Genomic DNA, 23954 nt, shown 5'->3' with positions numbered 1-23954 from the left:
AAATGCTAGTTTACGCTTGTAGAATTGAAATGCTAATCTACACTTGCAAAAATGAAGTTGCGGAATTGAAATGTTAATCTATGAAAGCAGGAAATGTCTATGCTACTTTTGCAGAATGGAAATGAAATAAACTACTTAGCAGAAGGAGAGAGTAGGAAATAGAAGAAAAGCAACAATTACTAATACTCTGACGCTTCCCCGGCAACGGCGCCAAAAAGATGGTGGGCTCCAGTATTGTAGCAATAATGCTACAACTCCTGGAGCTTCCTTCTCTAATTTTATCAACCCGGTAGTTTGTAACAAACTTGGAAGCGACGGTGCTGTATGCACAAGTACTAGCTCTTGTCGCAGCTGTCACTTGGTCAGCTGGCACAAGTCCGCTAGGGCTCAAGCCAACTTCTATGAGCTCTCAGAAGAAGCTTTTTTTAACTGATGAATGAAGGCTAACTCAAAGGAAATTAACCTACTTTGCAAAAATGAAATGAACGCCAACAAGAAATGAAAACCCTAGCAAACCCTAATTCTACCAGCTAGTCCTACTGATGCAACGGAGAGAATGCAAACTACTGAAAGTGATGCCATTACTTCTATTAAGGTGAGGTGCATGTGTCTAGACTACTTTGATCTAAAGAAAACATATTTTTGTATTTTTGTTCAAGTTGTTGGAATTATTATGCGTGTGCTTCTAACTGGGTCTTGACTGTGCAGGGATAGATCAAGGAGGGAAGAGCTTGGAAAAGGTCAGGAAGGCTCAGAGAGGGTCTAAGGAATCCCTAACATCATTTCAGAGAAGTTCACAAAGTTTAGATGCCTGGCAACAGTGTTTACGAGCTTCTACAGGAAGTCTGCAGGGGTTCTACAGGATGTTCAGGATTTCTACAGGAAGTTCAGTAATTCCTACAGGATGTTTTGCAATCGGATTTTTGGGTGATGGATGAGTGGAAGAGGCTGTATGGATGGCTAGGGAGGTAGGAGGGGAGCTTGTGATGGCTTATGGACAGAGAGATGAGTTGGAGAGGGGGTGTGCTAAGCTGGTTGGTCTAAAGGAGAGTATAGGGAATGGAAGGCCGAAAAGGTAGAATCACGTGGGTGATAGAAGAGTTAGGAGGCAAGTGATCTAACTGGGAGATGAGTAGATGGCCTAGGCACGGCTTAGAAGGATAAGGGAGTGAGGGAGTAGTATTGCACAGTGTAAATGAAACAAATCATCCATGTCTTACACATAACCGAAATTTCATCAACTTATTCTAACTGTTTTAATAAAAACCAAAGAACAGCAACGTTATTTCTGAGGGAAATCGTGCATGGTGCTGAAGCAAAGACTCATTCCACAAGATCTAAACACATTAACACTGCTACAAATGAGAACATTGCATCAAAGCTTGCATGAACATGTAAAACGGTGTTTTTGGTGGGTGGCACGGTCTGCAATTCCAGCCCCTAAACAGAGGTGAAAGTGAGTGTGCAGTCAACCCTTTTTGGATCTCTGATTAACTCCAATCTCCTCACTCTAATCTAAGCTACTGAAGCAACTATGTTCATAAAACTAACCTACTTAATCACACCAAGAAATTCAACGCAGCAAACTGTGTTTCCAAATGCATGTAAAGGAAAAGGAATATAATGCTGAAAGAAAGGTAACAATACAAGGAAGGATGCATTTTGCTCTCAGGTTGGGCCCAACCCCGAGAGCTATGGCTCCTTTAAGAACTCAGAACTGAACTCAAATCTGCCTGCTTTTCATTAAAAGATAATAGTCATAAGTCAAATAACATGCCAAAAATGGCTTACAAAAGCAAAACAGAGCTATCAGCTCCTAATTCAGAATATGCAACAAGGTTTCAAAAGTCCCCCTCGATGGCTATAGCCTCATCATTTATACATTACGAGGGCCAAGCTGGCCTCCTAAATTAGTGGGATTTGGCTGACCAAACTAAGAGTAATCTGCTGCTTCCTCAAAATCCGTTTGGCTGCCTTCTAGCTCGGTGGTGGGGGCTGTTGGAGCTCGGAGTTGAGGGTGAAAATCACGAGGAAGGCCATTCAATGTTGTGGACAACCTTCCTACAAAAGCTCAATCTCATCTTGGTTGTCTCCTAGCCCTCATCTGCGTGGTTTTGCTCCATTAAATGTCAAAAAACCTGAAATAAACATGTGTTAGCCACCTAGGAATAGTGACTGCCCTCATTCGTACAAATGACATAAATATACTAAAAAATGATGCATAAGTTATGAAAAATGAAGGGTTGAGCAAGGGTAGTTAGGCCAAATGAGCCCAAAATGTTACCAAATTTGGGGCTCATCAATCGCGTAGTTCACAAAATCGGCAAACATAAGACAAGAACAGGGCGTGAGATGAGGCTCACAGCGCAAATAGGAGACTATGAGATGGACCAGGTTATCTTCGATCTAGGATCTGATGCAAACATTTTGCCTAAACAAACATGGGAGAGAATGGGGAGACCTGCACTACAGTGGTCTCCGATTCAGTTGAGGGTGGTGAATCAACAGAAAATTATCCCTATGGGACGATTGCATGGAGTCGCCGTGGATATAGAACGTGCGAGCGCGCTGGCCGATTTTGAAGTGATATAAATTGTTGATGACAACAATCCATACCCCATGCTCCTTGAAATTGATTGGGCTATTGATATGAATGGGGTAATCAACTTGAAAAAGCGGACAATGTCATTTGAAAGGAAATCGCTCCGTGTTGTAGTACCATTGGCCCTGCAGAAGGACTGCGCTATACCGAACCGGTCCGTGACTATGAGGACAATGATGATGATTTGGACTAGATCTATAAACTTATAGTGCGAGACCAAGACTGGATTAATCTAACAGTTGACGGATGGATTGCATGGGACCGTGAAAGCTCTTGTACCTCATACTCAGATGAAGAATTGGAGCATTGGCAGAATACGTTGCACGAAGTATCTATGTTGTGCTGCAATATGATGACTAAATCATTGCGTTGTGTGTCATCGGAGGTAAGAAATTTACCTTATTATGACAATTTAACTTATGTAGATAAGTTTTTGGATGCCTTTTAAAGAGAAGTACCTGAGGACCATCGCTTTCAAGCATTGGATTTGGTGTTACGCGCTACGCCCGCACTATGGTGGGGTACGCACAAAGACAACTTTGATGAATGGCACGATTATAAGAGAATGATGAGGTTGCATTTTGGTCGCCCAAAAGTTCGGTTGAGCGAGAAATATGATGGGAGGAATGATCCGCGTGATCATCTAGCAAAATAGACTAAAGTTTATGGAGCAAAGCCACAGCCAGAATGGGTGCATTTATTCTGTCACACTGTGGATATAATCCCTATGAATTGGTACCTGGAAACGGAGCTTTGCCATGGCACTGCGAAGTGGGATGTCTTAAGGGAAAGGTTTTTGATGACTTTTAGTTTCGAGGATGGGTTCGAAAGCATTGATGAAGCTCTGCATGAGGTTAAGGTAGCAATCTTCAGAATACCGCAGGGCCCTTTGGAGCTGGTTCAGCCATACTGGAGCACCCAGCTGCGCCATGCGCTGGAATGCTATAATATGACTGCTGAGGGGGAGGATGAAGATCCAACGAATATCAATATTCCAGAGGCAGAGGGCCACCGTGAGGTTGAAGGTCTGTAGATAGAGAATCCATACATCATCACGTTGTTGAAAACTAGGCAAGAAAACATTGGCACGGAAGCAAAGCCAAAATTTGTGAAGATTGGGGATTACTAGGATGAAGCCACGGTAGAAAAAGTTGTTGAGTTGCTCCGCAAGTATTAGGATTTGTTTCCTACAAATTTTTCGGACCTGAAATGTATCATAGGAGACCTTAGCGTGATGAAAATTACCTTGAAGACAGACGCGAAGCTGATTAAGCAGAGGCCATATCACCTTAATCCCAAATATAAAGAAAAGGTTCACTTAGAGTTGGACAAAATGCTTGAGGCAAGCATTATCGAACCAGTGGAGGAATCTGATTGGGTGAGCCCAATGGGAGTCCAAGAAAAGAAACAAAAAGGAGAAATACGGATTTTCTTAGATCTTAGGAAGCTTAATGACGCCTGTGTCCATGACCCTTTTCCGACATCATTTAAAGATGAGGTACTAGATAATGTTGTAGGGTAGGAAGCCTACTCATTCACTGATGGGTTCTTTGGGTACCATCAAATTAAGATCGCGCCAAAAGACAGGAGTAAGACCACCTTCACGACGGAATGGGTTTGTTTCTAGTATACAGTAATGTCGTTTGGGCTCAAGAATGTGTCAACGATATTCTCTCGCATAATCATCGCGACGTTCAAAGAATTTATTCACAAATTATTGGAGGTATATATTGATGACTGGACAGTGTTTGGGTTAGTCAAGCGCCATGTAGCCAGTCTACGCTTGATGTTGGATACGTGCCGAAGGTATCAGATCGCGTTGAACCTGAAGAAGTGCTTATTCTGTGTCCCCTTTGGAATTTTGTTGGGTCATGTGGTGTGCAAGCAAGGACTAATGTTGGACCCTCCTAATATTGCGGTCATAGTTAATTTGGAGGCTCCAAGGAGTATTAAACAGTTGCGCGCAACGCTGGGCCATACAAGATACTATCGAAAGTTCATCAAGGCTTATGCTCAGATTACCGCGCCTATGGAGAAGTTATTAAAGAAAGATGCTACATTCTATTGGGATGAAGAATGTCAGTGCAATCTGGATGTATTGAAAGAAAAGATGGTTACCGCAGCGATCTTGGTCTTCTCGGATTGTAAGAAGGAATTCCATGTACACGTTGATGCCTCATGTATTGCGTTAGGAGCAGTGCTGACACAGGCTGGTTAAGGAAAGATGGATCATCCTATAGCATTTGCAAGTAGAAAGTTGTCAAAGGCTGAGAAGAATTACTCAAAAACAGAGCGCGAAGGATTGGCTATGGTGTACGTGCTTCAAAAGTTCATACATTATCTATTGGGCAGACATTTCAAGATGTACACGGACCATTTTGCATTGAAGTATCTAGTCAATAAGCCTGTGTTAGGGGGAGGAATATGCATATGATTATTGTTATTTCAAGAGTAAGACTTTGAGGTACTTGTGAAGCTAGGGAGGTTGAATGCAGGACCTAACCATCTGTCGCGCATTGAGACAGGAGAGGAGCGTACTAGTTTGGAGGAAGGGTTGCCCGACGCGCAGCTCTTCACAGTGTGCGTAGAAAATAACCATTTTGCGGATATTATCCACTTCTTGACTACCAGGACAACTCCATAAGGATACACCAGCCAGCAGAAGAAAGAGTTGGTGGTGTGCGCGACATATTTCTCAGTAATTGCAGGACATTTGTACAAAATGGGATCAGACGAGATACTCCAACAATATGTGCTCGATTTTCAATGAAATAGCATCCTCGCTTAAGCTCATGGAGGAGCTACGGGAGGGCATTATGCAGGAAAAGCAACAGCACAGAAGGTGTTGCACGCTAGGTTGCGGTGGCCTACGTTGCATAAAGATTCTAAAGCATATTGCAGGGCATGCGACACTTGTCAAAGAACGGGTAGACCATTGCGGAGGGATGAACTGCCACTGCATCTGCAGGTGTCATTGTAGCCATTTGAGAAATGGGCAATTGATTTTGTAGGACCGATTCAGCCTCCAGGCAAGAAGACGGGGTTGTGCTATATCATCACCGCGACAGAATATCTGACTATATTGGCGGAGGCACAATCGGTGAAGGATTTTACAGGGGCCACGACAGCAAATTTCCTGTTCGAATATGTGTTAACCAAGTTTGGCTGCCCAAAAGTGTTGATGAGTGATCGTGGTACGCACTTCCTCAATGAAACGATCAATGCACTGACCGAAGAGTTCCAAGTTTACCATCAGAAAAGTACACCGTATCACCCTTAGGCCAATGGAATAGTTGAGGCCTTCAACAAGATTTTGGAGAACGCGCTGACAAAGATTTGCAATGTGAAATGGAATGATTGGGACGTGTGTGTGCGAGCAGTGTTGTGGACATATAGGACTACTTGCAAAAAGTTAACAGATCAGACACATTTTCAGTTGGTCTATGGCGTAGAAGCTGTGATGCCCATGGAATATATCGTGCCTAGTATACGCATAGCGGAGCCTTGGAAGAGTGGATCATGCAGCTAGAAGAGCTTGAAGAAGATAGATTCTTGGCTGGATTTCATCAACAAGTGCAAAAGGAATGTGAAAAAGCTTGGCACGATCACCACATTAAGCTCCGCACATTCAAGGAAAATGACTTGGTTTTATTATATGATAGTCAATTCACTAAATTTCCAGGAAAGTTTCAAATGCACCAGTTGGGACCATATGTCATCAAAGAAATCATAGATGGGGATGCAGTTCAGCTTGCTAAGCTGAACGGTGAACCTTTTTCGGGAAAGGTGAATGGAAGTAGATTGAAGCCATATAGGGGATATCCGACTCAATGACTACATGATGGCAGGACAGTGTTAGTGCTCCAGGCAGGTGCAAGGGAGCATGGAACTATAAACTACACTGCTAGGTTTTGTGGGCTACGTGACAGAAGAGCTGCACGAAAAAGGGTGATGTCACAGTGCCAGAAGCGGCGCGAAGGGAGTTGCACTATGCAAGGAAATATCGCGAAGCACAGTGAGAAAATGACCATTAAGGTCACTGTTCCTGATTTGACAGCCAGGAGACGGTTAAGAGGAGCAGGTGGGCCGCATTTAAGGCTGAAATCTTTGGAGATATGCCACCAAAGCAGCATTTATGGACGGATTTTTGGGGGAACGGTCGGATTTGAATTCAAATTCTCCTATAAATTACGTGTGCTAGTCCAGCATAGAACACTTTGCACCCTTAGAGTTTTTGAGTTGTGTTATCTATCGCTTATGAAGCATCTGTTTTTCGAAGATTTGGTCATAAGCTCCATGTTTGATACTCTACCTAAGGAAACCCAACTATTCATTCACAACACTATGTCAGGACCAGGTCCCATTCAGACTGCAAGCACCGAAAGAACTGTGGCCTCCTAAGGAGCGGCTCCAAAGGTCGTGAGCATGGAGGCTCCAGCTCCTGTGCCTATGGTGCCGAGGTCGCCTAGGCCGAAGCCTACACCGGCGCGAGAGACCTAAAAACCAAAGAAAGATAAGCAGAAGAGGACAATGCCAGTGTGTGAGTTGCCTAGGAAGAATTCTACTGCCTGGGCGTAGAAGAAGGACAAGCAACCTGAGAAGGTTGTAGATTTCGAGGCTGAAGAGGGCGCGAAAGATATAGATGTTGAGGGCGCGGAGCCCATCTCCAAGTTTCTAGAGTAAAGAGGTACAGAGAACAGCAGCAACAGGGGCCCCCGAAGAAGGCAAAGGTGAGTAAACCATCGTTGGATCCCATTACACTGACAGAGGGCAATCTCGACGAGATCGGGGACAAAGTGCGCGACACTACCTCCGAACTGTTGCAGAAATTCAAGCAACAGTATATGCAGTCTTTGGGAGTTGTTCAGAAGGACCTACGTGAACTGCAAATCCAGACTAGCAGAATACAGGTGGGCGCAGAGTAGGTGAGCGCCGCATAAACGAGCCTGGCACCAGGGACAAGTCAGGCTACGGAGTTGGTCAGGACAGTGGATCTCAGGACAAGGTCATCATTAGCACTCTGAAGAACATCAGCCTCAACATTGCAGTGCTCCCCAACGAATATCTTCACGCGCTGCAGACAGGTGTGATAGCGGAATTGAGAGCGCAGGAGCAGCACGCTCTCAGTTTAATTAGAGAATACAGGGTGAACAATGAACAAATGTTCGCCAAGAAGATGTAGGCCCTAAAGGAAAGGGATACAATCCAGGAGAAGAGTGCCCAGTTGGTGGCAGCAGTTGCAGAGGCGTGTCGAATAGTGTCGGAGTTGCACATCCTTGAGGAAGCGAAACTAGAGGCCAAGAACCGGAAACTTGTTGTGGGCGTCCATAATGCTAAGTCAGAGGTGGCCAGAGTTTAGTTTGAACTCGACATGAAAATCACGAAGCTGGAACTCAAGTCACAGCCTTCCACCCCGCCCAAAGTCAAGGAACAATGTGGAGCTGCCATCAAGGAAGGGATGGCTATTGTGGATGCCACAATCGTGGACTGCACAACGTTGTTTGAACAGGCCATGGAAATGGTAACAACCTTGTAGGAAGACCCCAACCTGCAGCGATTGAATACAAAGATCCGCGAACTCAAGCAGCAGTACGACAAAGTAAGGGCGACAACGCGCTCCATTGCTACAACGCAGCACCTCTCCAAGTTACAAGAGGTAAAGCAACTCCTTGCACAAGTAAAAGTAGCACAGAAAAAGGAAGCATTCCTTAAGGCCAGGCTAGTTCCTTGGTTGGACAAAGCCTACCTAGTCTCGGCCAATATACAGGAAAAGTTGGCGAACTTGCAGCTCACGCAACAGAAGATCAAGTAGGGCAGCAAAGGACTGGCCATCGAGCAGTTGGTTGAGCAAGTGAAGCAGGCCGCCACACAGAGCACAGCTGAAGTAGCGGTTGTGCAGCTAGAGCTGGGGGATCTTCGCAGCAAGATCACCGCTCCATCCGAGTGACTCGAGGGCTAGTCAAGACCTTTGTGTTGGGGGGCTGTTGGGATGGGGTCCCCTGGGTCAGTTTTGGGGCAAAAGCCCAAGTTTTGATGTAAAAATATGTAACATCTCCGCGAATTGTGGATGCGGAGCACAGAGTTAGTTAAGAGTCAAAAAGGGTGTTTACCCTCATTTATGTAAACTTGAGTCGGTTTTTGAAGATCTACCCATGGTCCGCGGACCATGGGATTGTATAAATAGGTGCGTCTTAGAGAGTCTAAGGCAGGTCGATAGAGATAGAAATATTTTGTCTATGGGTATGAAGGAGGAAGTCTAGCACAGAGAAGTAAGTCTTAGAGGGGAGAAGGCTCTGCAGCTAAGTGCGCAGAGGCCTAGAGTAGTGTTTGCAGCTGAGTGCGTGGACCCCTGCAGCTGAGTGCGCAGGGAAGTTTGAGTCTGTAAACCTTTACTGAAGATCAATAAAGAAGACTGTTGTAGAAATTCCTGTGTTTTATCTCTTTACTTTTGTTATGTATGAATGTGATATATGTTATGGTGAATTGATGTCTTTATAAAATAATGATGTATTGATGCGTGAATTTACTTGATCTGTCTTATTATCTGAATGCAATTAATGTTAAGTGATTACGCAAAGATCATAACACTTTATGTTAAAGTTATTGAACACTTAGGTAGATCTGAGTAAATACTGATCTAAGGGTAATCTATGGTGCATGTAAGTAGCTAATCAGCTTGTTCAAGGTCTACAAAAGCCAGTTGTAGACCTTCACAGAGGTCTATAGACCGATTGAGGGAAGTTACAGCGATAAGCCGTAAGGGCTTAGAGATCTGCACGAAGGTAGATCTAGGTCACAAAAGGACATCACACTGATCTTTGGGTGCGGAAACTTGGTTCCAGCATCCCCCCATACTGCTTCGGGTGAGACTTCAATCCGTGCACCGTGGATTGATGTTGAAAGGGCCAGTAGTGTAGGGTTTTGTTTGGCATAACTAACTCTGAACCTGGGTCAGGACCCCCTAAGCCAACAGGCTAGATAGAAAAGACCCATATGCAGCTTTAAAGCAAGATATTGTCGTATATTCTCAACGAGGAGAAGTTCTTTTAGTGGGAGATTTCAATGCTAGAAAAATAAATCAAAAGGCTAGTATTTTTGTTGCAAGAAGGATCACAATCATATCTAGTTCATTTAAGAGGAGAATCCCCAATGGTTGAGATGTTCAAAAGATGACAAAGTTAGAAATCATTTTGGAGAGGAGTTTCTCACGTTGTGTGGTGCTTTCAACTTAATTATTTGCAATGGTCTAGATAGATGGAAAAGGTATGGTAAGTTCACTTGCAACACATACAATGGGGCAAGTGTTGTTGACTACGTTATTTGTTCACAAAGCTTAATAGAAAGGATAGATGAATTTTAGATTGGATAGCATATCTGGGACTTAAAATCAGACCATAACCCAATTTATATAAAGCTACTTGATTAGAAGAAAGGCATAATAGGAGGAAAACCCAATGTTCTCCACAATCGATATCAAGGGGAAAAATTCTTCTAACACAAAAAATTGCACTATCTTCAAAAAATGTTGGAGAGATAAATTCAAAAGGCAAAGAGTCATTCCCAAAGCTTCAATAGTCATCAGTTAACAAATATAATTTAGAGTGCACTTGAGAAGTGCAAAAGAGAAAAAAAAATAGGAAATATGAATTAAATTGTTTTCCTGTAAATGCTTGGTTTGATGAGGAATGAAAAATGGCAAGGAAAACCTTGAAAGAGGCAGTCATGGAGAAGATGAATGTAAAGTTATATAAGCAAGTTTTTAAAAGGAAAAAAGATGAGTTTATGCAAACAAGGCGAGAAGAGTTAATATATCTAGGCAAGAATAACCCAAAGCTTTTTTGGCAGGAACTTCAACCAAGGAAGAAGCAAATTGAAAATAATATTACAACCAATAAATGGTTTGACTGTGCAAGACAACTCTATGAGAAAGAACAAAAGGATGAGCCTCCTCCCAAGATCAACACAACTACAAAGCTTTTCACATTACAGGAAGTGGAGATAGGAATTAAGAAGTTGAAAACAGGAAAGGCAAAGGAATTGGTTGAACTTCAAGCAAAATATCTAAAGTGGGGAATGAACATTCTTGCACCACACATCATGGAAATATTCAACAACATCATTTGGCAAGTATTCCCAAGAGATTAGACAACTAATCGAACAATACCCCTTTTTAAAAGTGGAGACATTAATAATCCTTCCAACTATAGAACCATTATGATCAATCCTTGTTTTCAAAGCTCTTCAACGACATGGTATAAAATAGAATTAGTAAGTGGGCAGAAGTAAAAGAAAATAGGGAAAAAGGGCAAGCATGTTTTAGGCCAAAACATTTTAGACTAGATCATGGTATCATGTTGAGACACATTATTGAAAAGGTTTGGGGGGGCAGAGAAAAATGATTTTGCTACTTTGTTGTGGAGTAGAATGGAGGACTGCAGAAAGAAGAGAATTTTAGGAGGGTGGAAAGCATTATATGCTCTTCAAAACAGATGTAGAGAGGTAGAGTTATGGGATTGGAAAATGATTAAAGTGTTTTTTGGGCTCCTAGTTTGTCCAATGATATTATATGGGTGTGAACTATGGGCTCGTGACATCCCTATCTCAAAATGGAAGCAAATTGAGAAAATCCAAAAACGCTTGATCATGAGCAAGTTTAAAATAAAAAGTTTGGTTCCTTATGAGATAATGTTGAGTGAAACAAGAGCAACTCCCATCGAAGCAATTGCTATGGTGTGTCTCATAAGGTACCTACAAAGAATTGAGCAAATGGGAGAAGGTAGATGACCTAAAGTTATCTTCAATGAAGGAATGAGTGAAAGAAAGAAATCATGGATGAGACAAAACAACAAATGCATGCAAAAATGGAATATTTACCTCAATGCATGTCCCACAAATAGCAAGGAGTTAAAGAGTTTTGATATGTATAAGTTTCGTAAGCGTATAGTGGGAAAAGAGTTAGGTAGAAAGAAGAAGTATTATGTTCAGGAATTCAATCCCACTTGTGATCTCCAACAAAAAGAGTACATTGGAGCTATCATTCCATGGAGTGCAAAGATTCTTATTGCTCAATTAAGAACTAACTCGCATCAACTACATTGTGAAACGGGTCGGTGGAAAGGACCTAAAGAAGCTTGGGAATAACGGGTGTGTACTTTTACACTTTTGGGGCAGTGAAATCAGAAAAACATTTCATTTTGGAATGTGATGCTTTCAGAGACATCAGAGACAGTTACAGCAATATGTTAAAATTGGTTCCTTGGAATTGTCTTCAGTGAAGTGACTATTAGAAGGTTGGTCATCTCATCATTAATTTGAGTAATAAAAGGATTGAATTGCAAAAGGTGAAAAGCAGGGAAGTTGGTCGTCCCATAGACTATTTCAAGTGTTGTGGACGTTAAAATTTCATTCATTCTAGGACTATCTTTGCTTTGGTCTTCTTATGGTTTGGAAACTTCGTGCCCTTTGGCAATTACTTTTTCTACATGACTTCTCTTTGTTACTAACCGAAAAAGAGAAGGGGTACAATTCGATATATTGTACAATGGCATTTTTCATAGATGTTGAAAGCAAAAATGAGTGATTAGTGTTGTTCCTTTTTTTCATCAATGCACTAATGTGGAGAACTTATTTAAAATAAATAATAATAATAATAATAAATATGTATTTTATTTGATAAGTGCATATGGACAAACACATGTGTGTAAATATACAGACATAATATTTATATGCCCAAATAATGAAGTTTTAAACAAAGCTTTAGATTAAATATGAGACAATTGTAAAATGGACGAAATGAATGCAACCACCTAGCATTAATCTCATAGCCATTTGTGGAGATCAAAACCATTCATTTGCCTCAAAAAGATCTATAAAACCAGGAAACCTGCTTATCAAAAATAATTCCTGCATTTTCATACCCAAATGCTGCCTAATTTGTGAGTGAGGGCATGACCACTCAGTGAGGTTTTTTCCTTTTTTATTTTATAGTTCCACTTCGTGCATTTTATTTGCTTGTATGATGTCATTGTTGGTTTGTAGGTTTCCCTTCCGAGTGCTTTATCAAACGTGAATGCACAACTCTATTAGGTAATAACTGGAAAAAGGATGCATAAGGCATCGACGCATGCCTGTGCTTGCTTTCTGAGACACCGTATGTGTTGTTACAAGTTCTAGATTTCAATTTTTTTAGCACTATGTTTTTACACTGCAAGTTTTTGGCATTGTTTGTTCTCATAGGGAAGATTTTGATACCAAGCTCTACAAGTACTTATCTATGATTTCATGTTTGGAACAACAATTGTATGTTGTTTTTTATGGAATTTGTGAATTGTCTTTATGACCTATGATTTTTGTAATATCATGATGGGATTTCATAGTCTATGTTGTGACACGATGTAGGAATTATCCTAAGGAATGCACTATCTCTTTATGTAATTTTGTTTGGAAATGAATGAAATTACTTTTTTTCTTTGGAAAAAAAAACAGTTGGACAAAGGTATAGATCATTTATTTTGCAATATTTCCACTATTATTATCATTGAAGTTTGTATTAATTATGTGAAGGTCATGTAGGATATGGTCTTTTTATTCCCAATTGACTAATTTAAACTTGACCATGTATCACCTTCTCTTTCACATGCATATATCATCTTGCAGAGATGTACTTAGATGGTGAAAGTGTAATAAAATGAATTCCCTTTGCTAGTCATATCCTACCTCAATAGTTTTCTAGCATTTGTGCTTATTCCTCAATAATGTCTGGATTTAATTTTTATTCTTTTTGTATAAATGTGTTATTTTCTTTTCACAACCGTGAATCTCTGTATTTATTTTTCATTAAGTTATTATGTTATGTAAATATTGTTCATTTTACTTTATTTTACATTAACACTAGTTCTTGTAAATAATTGGTTAATTATTAAATTAGCTTTTAGCTTGTTTGACATTTTTTTTCAGTTTCTTTTAAACCTTATCTATAGCCATACTTATTTTAATTTACTTTTTATTTTTTTTCCGAAGGTGGTAAAACCTATCAACTCAGGTGTCAAACCAACAGTGAGGACAGCCATCTCTGGCTGCTATCCGCGAATGCTGGGTTGACTCATCACTGTTAAATAGGAAAACCACGCCACCTGGCATAACCCTGCTGGTGGTCCGTAATCGGGAGCAGGCTCTCACTCCTGCCAGATGCCTCTGGGTCTTGGGCCGTTAACCTGTTTCCTTACGTCCGAGGAAGACGAGCTCTTAGCCAAGCAGAAGCAGTTTTACGGCATACTCCAGGCCGTTATTTTAATTTACTTTTACTTTTGTACATAATTTATTTATGGATTTGAGAGATCTGTGGTTTGTGCTTTTTGAATTTTTTGACCGGAGAATCCACAGTGATAGAATTTTTACACCAACGTTTCGAATCCCAAATGGGATCCATCATCAGGGCAATAGAAAGAGATCGAATATGATAAAAAGAAGAGCCAGAAGGAGGACATAAATACTAACGAGGGAAAGATAAAAAGAGAACAGCACAGGTCGGCAAGAGAGAATTCTTAAAAAGAAACCTAAAATTGATTTTAATGATTATGAATTAATATACATTTTTTTTTTTTTTTTTAAGTACGAATTAATATTCATTATTTTTAATAATATAATTTATATTAATTAATAAATCTTTATAAATTAATATCAATTAAATAATCTTTAAGAATTAACTTTTATATAACTGGACATATATTAAAATTACTAACTTAACTCTAATATTAATATTAAGCTATATATGTTATTAATATTAAATTATATATATTACACTATATTAATATTACAATATATATATATTACAATATGTTACAATATGCATATTAAACTATATTAATATTTAAACTATCTTAATCTATACTATATTAGACTATATTAATATTACATACTCAACCTTAATATTAATATTAAGCTAAATATATTACAATATATTAATATTAAACTATATATATTTCACTATATTAATATTGAACTATATATAATACAATATATTTATTACAATATATATTTCACTATAGTAATATTGAACTATATATAATACAATATATTTATTAATATTAAACTATATATATTTCACTATAGTAATATTGAACTATATATAATACAATATATTTATTACAATTTATTTATGTTTTAATTTTAACAATTGTTAATTGGCTAAAATATGTCTTAATGTTTAAATGTTGTTTAAAGAAATCTTATTCACTCTAAATTAATTATATATTTAATATAATTGATTAAGGTTTCAATTTCATAATAAAAACACATAAAGCAACAATTATATCATGCAAGGAACAATTAATACCTAAAAATATGTCTTCTCTTATTTGACAAATTGTTTATGTATTGAATATTTGGTTCATAAATAAGAGGATGTATAAAGGTTAAATTGTTCTTGCATAAAGGATAGTGTAATCGATTTTCTTACATAAATTTAGGGTAGTTAATGTTTTATTTTTCTTTCGTCTATCAGGGTTGCGGGTTGTAGGATTGTTCCTAGCCAGCTGCGACTCCTTTGACAAGCGAGAGGGTTGAGTTGCACCACTCATGGTATGAATTTGTTATCATTGCCAATAAAACCCTCCAAAAAATTTCTTGCACTTTAATTTTGGAGCCTACTGAGGATGTTGCAATATGTCGTTCCGTGGTCACTTCATGGTCATCTAATGTTTTGCAAACTATTACATCTTCTTCTAAGTGTCAAAGTCACTTGCTCACACATGTTTGGTCTTCTATGAATTCACAAACACACATTTTTCTATGCAAACTTAGATATATTAGTTTTTGTAGCATCACATGTGTTCTAGCCATGAAATTTGATGGAGGCTCAATAGAAGTGTTTATTATACTTAGCTCAATTAGATGAGACTCGACGCGATGCTGCACTGGCAATCGAGACTCATGCAAAACGAATGAAAGCTCAGTATGATCGAAATGTGACCCCTCGAAATTTTTCGGAAGGAGATCTAGTGCTATTGTATGATCAAGCTAACGATAAATTAGGTGCTGGAAAATTCGTTCCTATGTGGCATGGACCCTACATTGTTAAGCGAAAGCGGCCTATGAGCTGGTTGACTTTGATGGGGACTCTTTGGGTAAACCCAGAAATGGACTTTACCTAAAGAGGTATTATGCTTAAATGATGGGTATGGAGATTTTAGTTAGGTTAGTTAGGTTAATTTTTCTTTCTAGCTGGTGTGTTTGTTAGTTTAGACAGTGTGCTTAGCTTAGAAAGTGTGTTTTCGTCGTTATTCTGGCTTATCTTGGTTTTACTCTTGATATTGCAGATGTCGACGCCTCTCCAAACGTACATTGGATTCGCTGATGGTGCTTGTCATAGTACACGGAATATCTCTTCCGCAGCCTGGGTTATCTATTCGCCCTCTGACGAGTTAGTTTCTATCCATGGGGTGAGCCTCGGTCAAACAACAAACAACATTGCAGAATACAGTGCAGTGATTGAGTTATTATCTGAATCTATTTCATTTGGGATTCGGAGTTTGATAGTGAGGTTAGATTCAGAACTTGTTGTATTACAGCTTAATAGAGTTTATGCCATTAGAAATCCAGTGTTATTAAGGTTGTTTTTGAGGGTGCGTCTCTTGGAACGTGAATTTGATTACATTGAATATCAGCATATTCCAAGGTCATTAAATACATTAGCAGATGCAATTGCTTCTCGAATGTTAGACAGACATTTGCGATAATCATACATGTAAATTTAAAAACATTTCATCACACATGTTTAACAAGACAAGCCGGTAATAATGATATATATAGATAGGAGTGTGTCAAAAAATATACATCGTCTTCGATCATAGGTTGAAAAACACCTTATGATCGGCAAAAATGATAAGTACAAAAAACCAAAATGTCACATGTGTCTACTAAGTGACCATCCAATCACTGGTGGTGCTCCCTATACAACACCACTGCACGCGCTACCCTACACAAGAACCTCCTAAAAGGTCCTGGGACTGCGACCACATAGCGCTGAAGTCTGATAGGAATATCGTCTATAGTCGTCTCTGGTATGTCTGCCGTAAGACGCTCTAGGTCCTGTTCCAACTCAGCTAAGGTCTCTGCGGCCGCATCCTGTGGGGCCGGTGCTAGTGCAACTGGTACTCTCCTCTCGAAAGGCCGGAGATTGGCCGGACGTTGTGGGCCTACATCTGCATTTTGAAAATTGTCACTGTCAGTTTTGAGACGATATAAAAACAAAAAAAAAATAGATAGTTTAAAAACTTGTGGAAAATGAAGTACCTCTGTCGTCCCATTGTTCTCCCTGTGGAAGAACCATGTCCGGATCACCACGAAAATCTACTCCGGCATAAGGAAAATCCTGGATCGCAAAGACCTGGTTCTCCAACCAGTGAAAGTAACCCTCAGGAAATCGGACAACTCTCGCTCCCTCATCAGGATGCCGGGCCATCACCGCAATCCAGCGCATCAACTTTGGATCCCGAGGAGGCCTAACCTCAACAGTGAGATGCTGAGGGATCAGCATCGGAACTCTCTCTAGGGCAAAGCTCACAACTAAAGGCCCATACCCAAAGGTCTTTAATTGCCCGTTCTTTGCCCTAGTCAGTTGGCCCTTCATATTGGCCGACACAGCATCGCACCAGTTGAAAATGGTGCCTCGGAAGCAATCAATAGCCATCCGCATTTGGGATCCAGTGGCTATGTGCAAAGCGGCTGCGCCGCAGAGTCTGGTAACTGTAAAGGCAATTACCATAAGTTCAGGTCGGGATATGTATTTGATTTCTATCCCCTTCTCCTGGTTTTGATTATTGCACCACTCTAGCCGGAGACTAGCAAGGGATTGGCCACCCGGCCTAGTCCCGAACAGAGACAGTTGCTCGCCCCTATTCGGCAAACCAGTGAGAAAATATATGTCCGAGGGCTCTATCTCGAGCTGGTGCCCTCCGATGTAAAAGCATTGATCCTGAACATTCCACCTTTCAACCAGCCACTCTAAGAATGGCACCTGGGCCCTCATGCCAGGTATGGCCCAGTATTTGTAGAGACCGCATGCCTTCAAAGCATCAATGGAAGGTTGATGACCTATTGCGGCCAAATCGACATCTTCGTGTTCTCTTTCGCGCCAATCAAGCATGGTGGGCAATCTACACACCAGAAAACATTCATTAGAATTCATTAAATCAAAAATTAATGGTTTAGTTTTGAGATTTGGGGTTTTAAATTTACTTTGCGCGGAGTACGCACCCCGCTTTCAGAAAACAGAGCGTGGGTACGCAGCTGTTCTGAAGGTAGGCTGCGTACTCCTGCCATTTTCCCATTAACGAAAATGTCGGGGTACGCAGGTCACCCATGGGGCACCTGCGTACCCCGAAAAGCGGATCTTGAAACCCCAAAGCCCCCAAAAAATCAAACTAGGGCTTAAAATGAAATTCTAAACGGATGAAAGCAAAGAGGAGGATGTTGTGAAATACATGAAAGAGACGGCGCTCGATTCCAACTGTCGGATTCTCCGCAAAGTCCACGGGAAGTTTCTTGCCAAAAGCCCTTTTCTCTCCCTCAATAGTAAAATGGTAAAAATGACATGGTAAAAGGTCTTTTTATAGGTTTTTTTGGATAAATGAATGCTAAGTTTGTTTATTTTTCACCATGGAAGGATATTTTTCAATGTATTTTTGCCTATCTTAAACAGGTATGAGTAATGTGTTGTTTTTGTGCAGGACAAAAGGACTTTCAGGGAAAATTATCATTTTTCATGAACCAAAACATCAGAGTCATCTTTTAAGCCCTTTTCTGACTCCTAAAACATGAAAAGATTGCCAAGCGTTTCTTTTACACTCGTTAAAACGAAATTAAAGGACGGTCCCCTTATAGCCCTTTTCTGACCGTAAAAACGGGAAAAGATTGCCGGGTTTTTGTCGTTTCAATACTGGAAATAAAACGACGTGTCCTTGATCGCTTTTTACTTTTCAGGTCAAAGACACTAATCATGAAAGTACTCCTTGGTCGCAAGATCAAGCGGTTCTCTCAAGTATTATTTTATACTTTTTCGGGCTTGGGAGACACAAATTTACGAAAAAGTTCAACCCTGGAGTCTTCTTTAGTTTTTTCAAACTCTCTAAAATTGAAAAATGTCGAGTTTCTCCCATACTGGACTCGTTAAAATTTCACAGTAAAGGACTTGTTCGATTACAAACAGGAACAGACCACTCCTTCTTAGGGTTCGAATCAAAACTAAGTTGGACTCATCCGAAGGATGAGCTTATAATCAAGCATATGTTATCCTCCTCAAGCTTGTAAAAAATAAAGAGGTACTTGCCAGAAATGGTGGGGGAAAAGAGAGAAGAATGAGCCTATTTGTTATCCTTTGTCACAGAAAAAACCTTATTACCACTCTTGAACACGACACTTTTCATTCACCTGGGTTGGGAAATCCTTTGTCTTAAAGTTGATTAAACCTCTTTGAAAGTCTTCAACCGTTTTTGGGTATTAACTTTGGGTCAATCGTCACCAAGCCATCTATCGTGTCGTTATGTGTTCAAGAGGTCTCTGCAAATCAACCATTCATATGCAAAATACTTGTCATCCATTTTGACCATCCCTGAGTCAGTCCTTACAGCAACATTTCTTCAACTGGAACTATGATTTCGTGTTGTGGGCTTGCCTGCAACGAGTCGCTTTCTATCGACATCAGCACATTATCTAGAGAGATGACTTAGAAATCGTCAGTACCTTGAAGTCTGCATGCATCAATGGCAGGTTTCTCACCTTTGACGACAGTTTACATCATTGACTTTCGATCGAAGGATTCTGTGACATGTTCGACATCAACACATTCACTCACATCTCATGGATTGTACTGGGTACTTTGAGAACCATTGACATCACTGGTGGTCTCTCTCACACTTGTTAACGGTTTACATCATTGACTGGTAATCAAGTGGTTTCTACCATGTTCGACATCAACTCATTTATTCGCATGGATAGAATCGTACCAATTCGGGAAGTAGAAATGAAGACCCTGGATTTAGTTTCCACCATCCAGGCTGCGAGGAGTTTTGTATTCATTATATAGTAGACTAATCATAAACAGATGGCTGCGTCCATATTGTGTCTACATGAGTCTATGATTGTGATGTACTGCAAAATCATTCTTGTATCAGAACAGTAGTTAGATTGTTAGTTAAAGTTTTCAATCTGAGTATGGGAATGCCTACCTCAGCGATGATATGATCTTATATATGTATTTTGTGTTGAATATTTGCAGGTTCTGACCGGGCTCTCCACAAGATAATCCTTGAAATGATAAAGTACTTCACCCTTCCTAGATGATATAAAACCCTAATCTACTACAGGCTTCGCACTTTAGGGGGCAATCTATTACACTAAAAAATGTCACCATGACTATTTGCAGTTAGTATGGCTCCATCAACTGTCATACTATCCTCCTTGACAAGTCTCATGCCTCTGCTTTTCATGTCAAACTCCAAGAAAGAGAGAAAAGTCATTTAAAGTCAATTATCTCTGGGTACGCAGTTTCTCTTAGCCTTACCTGCGTGTACGCAATCCAAGTTCACAAAACCTGCGTACTTGTACGCTCTGTATGTAAAGCAATGGGTGCGTACCCCTGTAAAGGTCAAAAGGCGCGAGTTTCATCTTAAAAAAGTTACTTGTGGTCATTTCTAGAGCATTCTAGAAGCTTGTTTGACGTGTATTGAGCGCCTCCAGATGGTTCATGTATCCCTATGAAAGAGGAACTTATCCCATCAAGAGGGGAGCTAACCCATCCAAAGAGGGGCTTATCCCATTGATGGTGGACCTGATTAACTTCCTCTAGAGCACTATAAATACAGGCATTGGGCCAGAGGGAGGAGAGGTTGAAAGCTGAACATTCCTAAGGGTAGATGCTGCTGGAATTAGGACTTCCTTGTAGAAGCTTGTGAGGAGAGATTCCCATCCTTTCTTGTTTCATTTGGAAGTGGGTGAGCTTATCAAAGTAAAGGAAAACTCTTGTTGGACCCTGGGAGGGACCTGCACAACACCAAGGCTCAGGTTGTAATGGTTTCTTTTGTTTCCTATTAATACAAATAAGTCCATTCTTCTCAACAATTTGTTATTTATGAGTTGTTTCATATACTTCTTGGTCTGTATGTTAAATATGTTTTATTTTATGAGATATTCAGGTGCTATTTAATCGTTTGATTGTTAGTGAATGCAGGTTTCGTAGAGAAGGAGGAGCTCATCCGGATCGATGAGGCTGGACTACTACAACAGCGTTGGACTACAGGTAGGATCTAAACACTTGATTTCTTATATGGTAAATGCATATTTAGAGAAGGATTGTTCTTAATTGTCTTGTTTGTCACTAGAAAGCCTTAAGCTTCTAGGGAGGTTGGTTTTGTCCGCAAAATTGACTCTTTCCGCATGACAAGGTTGCTTGTGAAAGAAGGGAAATTTCCTTAAATAATTTTGGGCAGATTTTCTTGTTGTTTGGATTGTCAGTTGGGCATCCATATATTGTACTTAGAATTCACTGCTGCATAATAATAAAAACCCTCACTACTGCACCAGTTTTTCCAAGTTGGGTTTTTTAGGGGACAATTGTCCAAAAATAACGGTGTCATTTTTATCGTGTGTATGCTAATATTTTCTCAGTTTCGAGCACTATTATTTCCGTGGTATTTTATTTGTGGGGGTTTCCATGTGATTAATTCAGTATTTTCCATAGAAAATAAATTGTTAAAATTAATTAATAGTTAGAAGAATAATTTTCAGTTGTTGCAATAGGATTTCAGTTTTGGAATATTCACATGGTATCAGAGCATGGGTGATCAATCGGGAAGGTCAGAAGCAAAAGAGGAAGTTTTGTTGTTCAGTAGAAGCAACACGCTAAAATTTCTAGAGGTTGCGCAGTTCATTGATAAGCAGGCCGAATTGTTGGGGCACAAAACTAGATTTTCAGTTGTAAGGTTGCAGAAAAGTAAAATTTCTCAAGATTGTGATTCCAGCAGTCAGAGGGAGTAGCAGCAGCTTAGATTTTCGTTGAGCAGATTCCTGTTTGGACGTAGAGGGTTTTTACTACAGTTGCAGTAGCAGGATCAGCGTTGAGTGGAAGAGAAAAGCACAGACATCATAGGAGAAAATTTTTCTTAAGGAACTCTGAGTCTTAGAAGTTCAATTTTTCAAAGCAAATTGGAAGTAGATGAGTGTAGATTTCCTCACCCCAAAAGGGAGCACGTATAACACAGCAGTAACCAAGCAAAGGGAAAGAGAGAGTTTTAGACTTGATCAAAGATGGCCACAATGGGGCTTAGAGATCCAAATAGGTTGGATGGAGCTTCTAACTACGTCATCTGGAAGGCTAGAATGTCCTTCCTTCTAGATGAATATGGCTCGAAGGCCTAACTAGATAATGTGGTGGCAGTTCCCCGGGATGCAACTCAGCTCAAGGAGTACAAGAAGGAGATGGCAAGGGTGAAGCTGTTGATCTTGGATGGAATCTGAGATCATATAGTCTCACATATAATGATCAAGGGGGTGGGTAAAGATATGTGGGATGATCTCTACACGTTATACTAGGGTACTTCTGAGAAGCGAAAGATGTTCTTCGAAGAAAAGTTGAGATGCATCAGAATGTAGAAGGGGGAAGGCATAGATCCCTTTCTCACAAGGATTCAGGAGGTCTGAGACCAGATTGCAGTTGTTGGGGCAACACCTCAACCTTAAGAGCTAGTGTGGTTGGCACTAAACAGTGCCTTGGAGGATTGGCAAGTCTTCGTCCAAAGTATATTGGGCAGAGACACGCTACCAGGAAGGGACATTATGTGGGTTGACTTACAGCAGGAGGAGTTGAGGCGAGCTTTTCTAAAGAGCTCCATCAGTGGTGGAAGCAGCAACAGATCGAAGGGCGTGAAGGAGAAGGACAATGTGGCCCTCGCATATAAGGTCCTAGTCAGATGCAAGGGGAGAAGAAGAAGAATAATAAGTACCTATAATAGGTGATCATGTGTTCAAAATTAGGCTCAAAACTCAAAGTGCAAGAATCTCAATAAACTTAGCTTCAAATCGAACTGCTTGTCATCCTAATTCCGACGGTGCGAATGACACTTGAATCTGAGCTCATATGAAGAATTTAGAGCAAGTCAAAGTTCAGGTTTGACTTGACTTAGACAGATGGCAGGAGAAGATGGCGTGGCGGGACTCTTCAGCGAATGGGGAAGTGCCAAGTGGCAGGTCACCATTGTCCCCCACATTTCGCAAATCACATATCATTGGCGGATCGACGTTAAAGGATCGGCCCCAAAGCAAGCCAAGGTTGCGATGTGATTATCGCAATCACACATCGCAGAATGGAAATATTACAAAATTGGCCCCCAATGTATCAGGTTGCGATGCAATATCGCAATCGCAGTTCGCAGCGTACCAGGTTGTGATGTGATATCGCAATCCCATATCACAGCACACCGGGTTGCGATGCGATATTGCAATCGTAGATTGCACATAGAAGAGTCCCATATATATATATATATATATATATATATATATATATATCTATATATATATATATATATATATTACCTCTGATTCTCATCAATTGTGATTTGCGATAGAGTAGTCGGAACCATCGCCTTAAACCATTGAACCTAACCACCTTGCTTGTGACTGCTCAGCCTTAACCATGAGATAGGCGAGGAAGTTGGCAAGACTACCAATTTTAGAAGAACTATCAGAATTAACTCCAGATAATGAATTTAACTAGCAGTTAGCCAGATTTGGAGGAGGAAATTGTGGAAAGACTAACAGAAGTCATAACTAAGGCAGTTTTCAACCAAATGAGGAGGAAAAAGAGGCTAGGGTACCATTTTTGAGTATTCTGGACTCATTGGAGTAGGATTCAAGAGCATTGGAGTATTGTAAACACATTGTTTTACACTTTTTAGCATAATAGAGAGGCCCAAGCCATTGGAAGCTGGACCAAGGAGACGTATCCCAGGAGGGGTGAACTCCTTTATTATGTTCCTATTGTAATGTGTTTTTGAAGATGTTCTGTACATGTTTATGTTGTTGTTCATTCTCTTATTTATGTTAAATTGCTCATAAATTTAACATAAAAACTCATCATTTCACTTGCAAAAATTCATGAATCCTTAAGAATAATGAAAGCATTTTGTTTCTAATCTGAGGAGGATCTTAGCACAACAACCTAATATTCTAAATCAGATAAATTTGGTATCATAGCTCTAGGGTTTTTGGTGAAAGAAGGATTTAACTGTTTGCAATTTTATGTCATGCTTTCAAGGTTAAAACTCAAAAGAGAAGAAGGGAAGCTGGTTGGAAGCCCTGA

Source organism: Pinus tabuliformis, chromosome 8 (genome assembly GCF_031772625.1).
Source record: "Pinus tabuliformis cultivar Carrire ecotype Pingquan chromosome 8, CPIR1, whole genome shotgun sequence".
Taxonomy (NCBI): Eukaryota; Viridiplantae; Streptophyta; class Pinopsida; order Pinales; family Pinaceae; genus Pinus; species Pinus tabuliformis.
Note: the sequence above shows the minus strand (reverse complement) of the source record.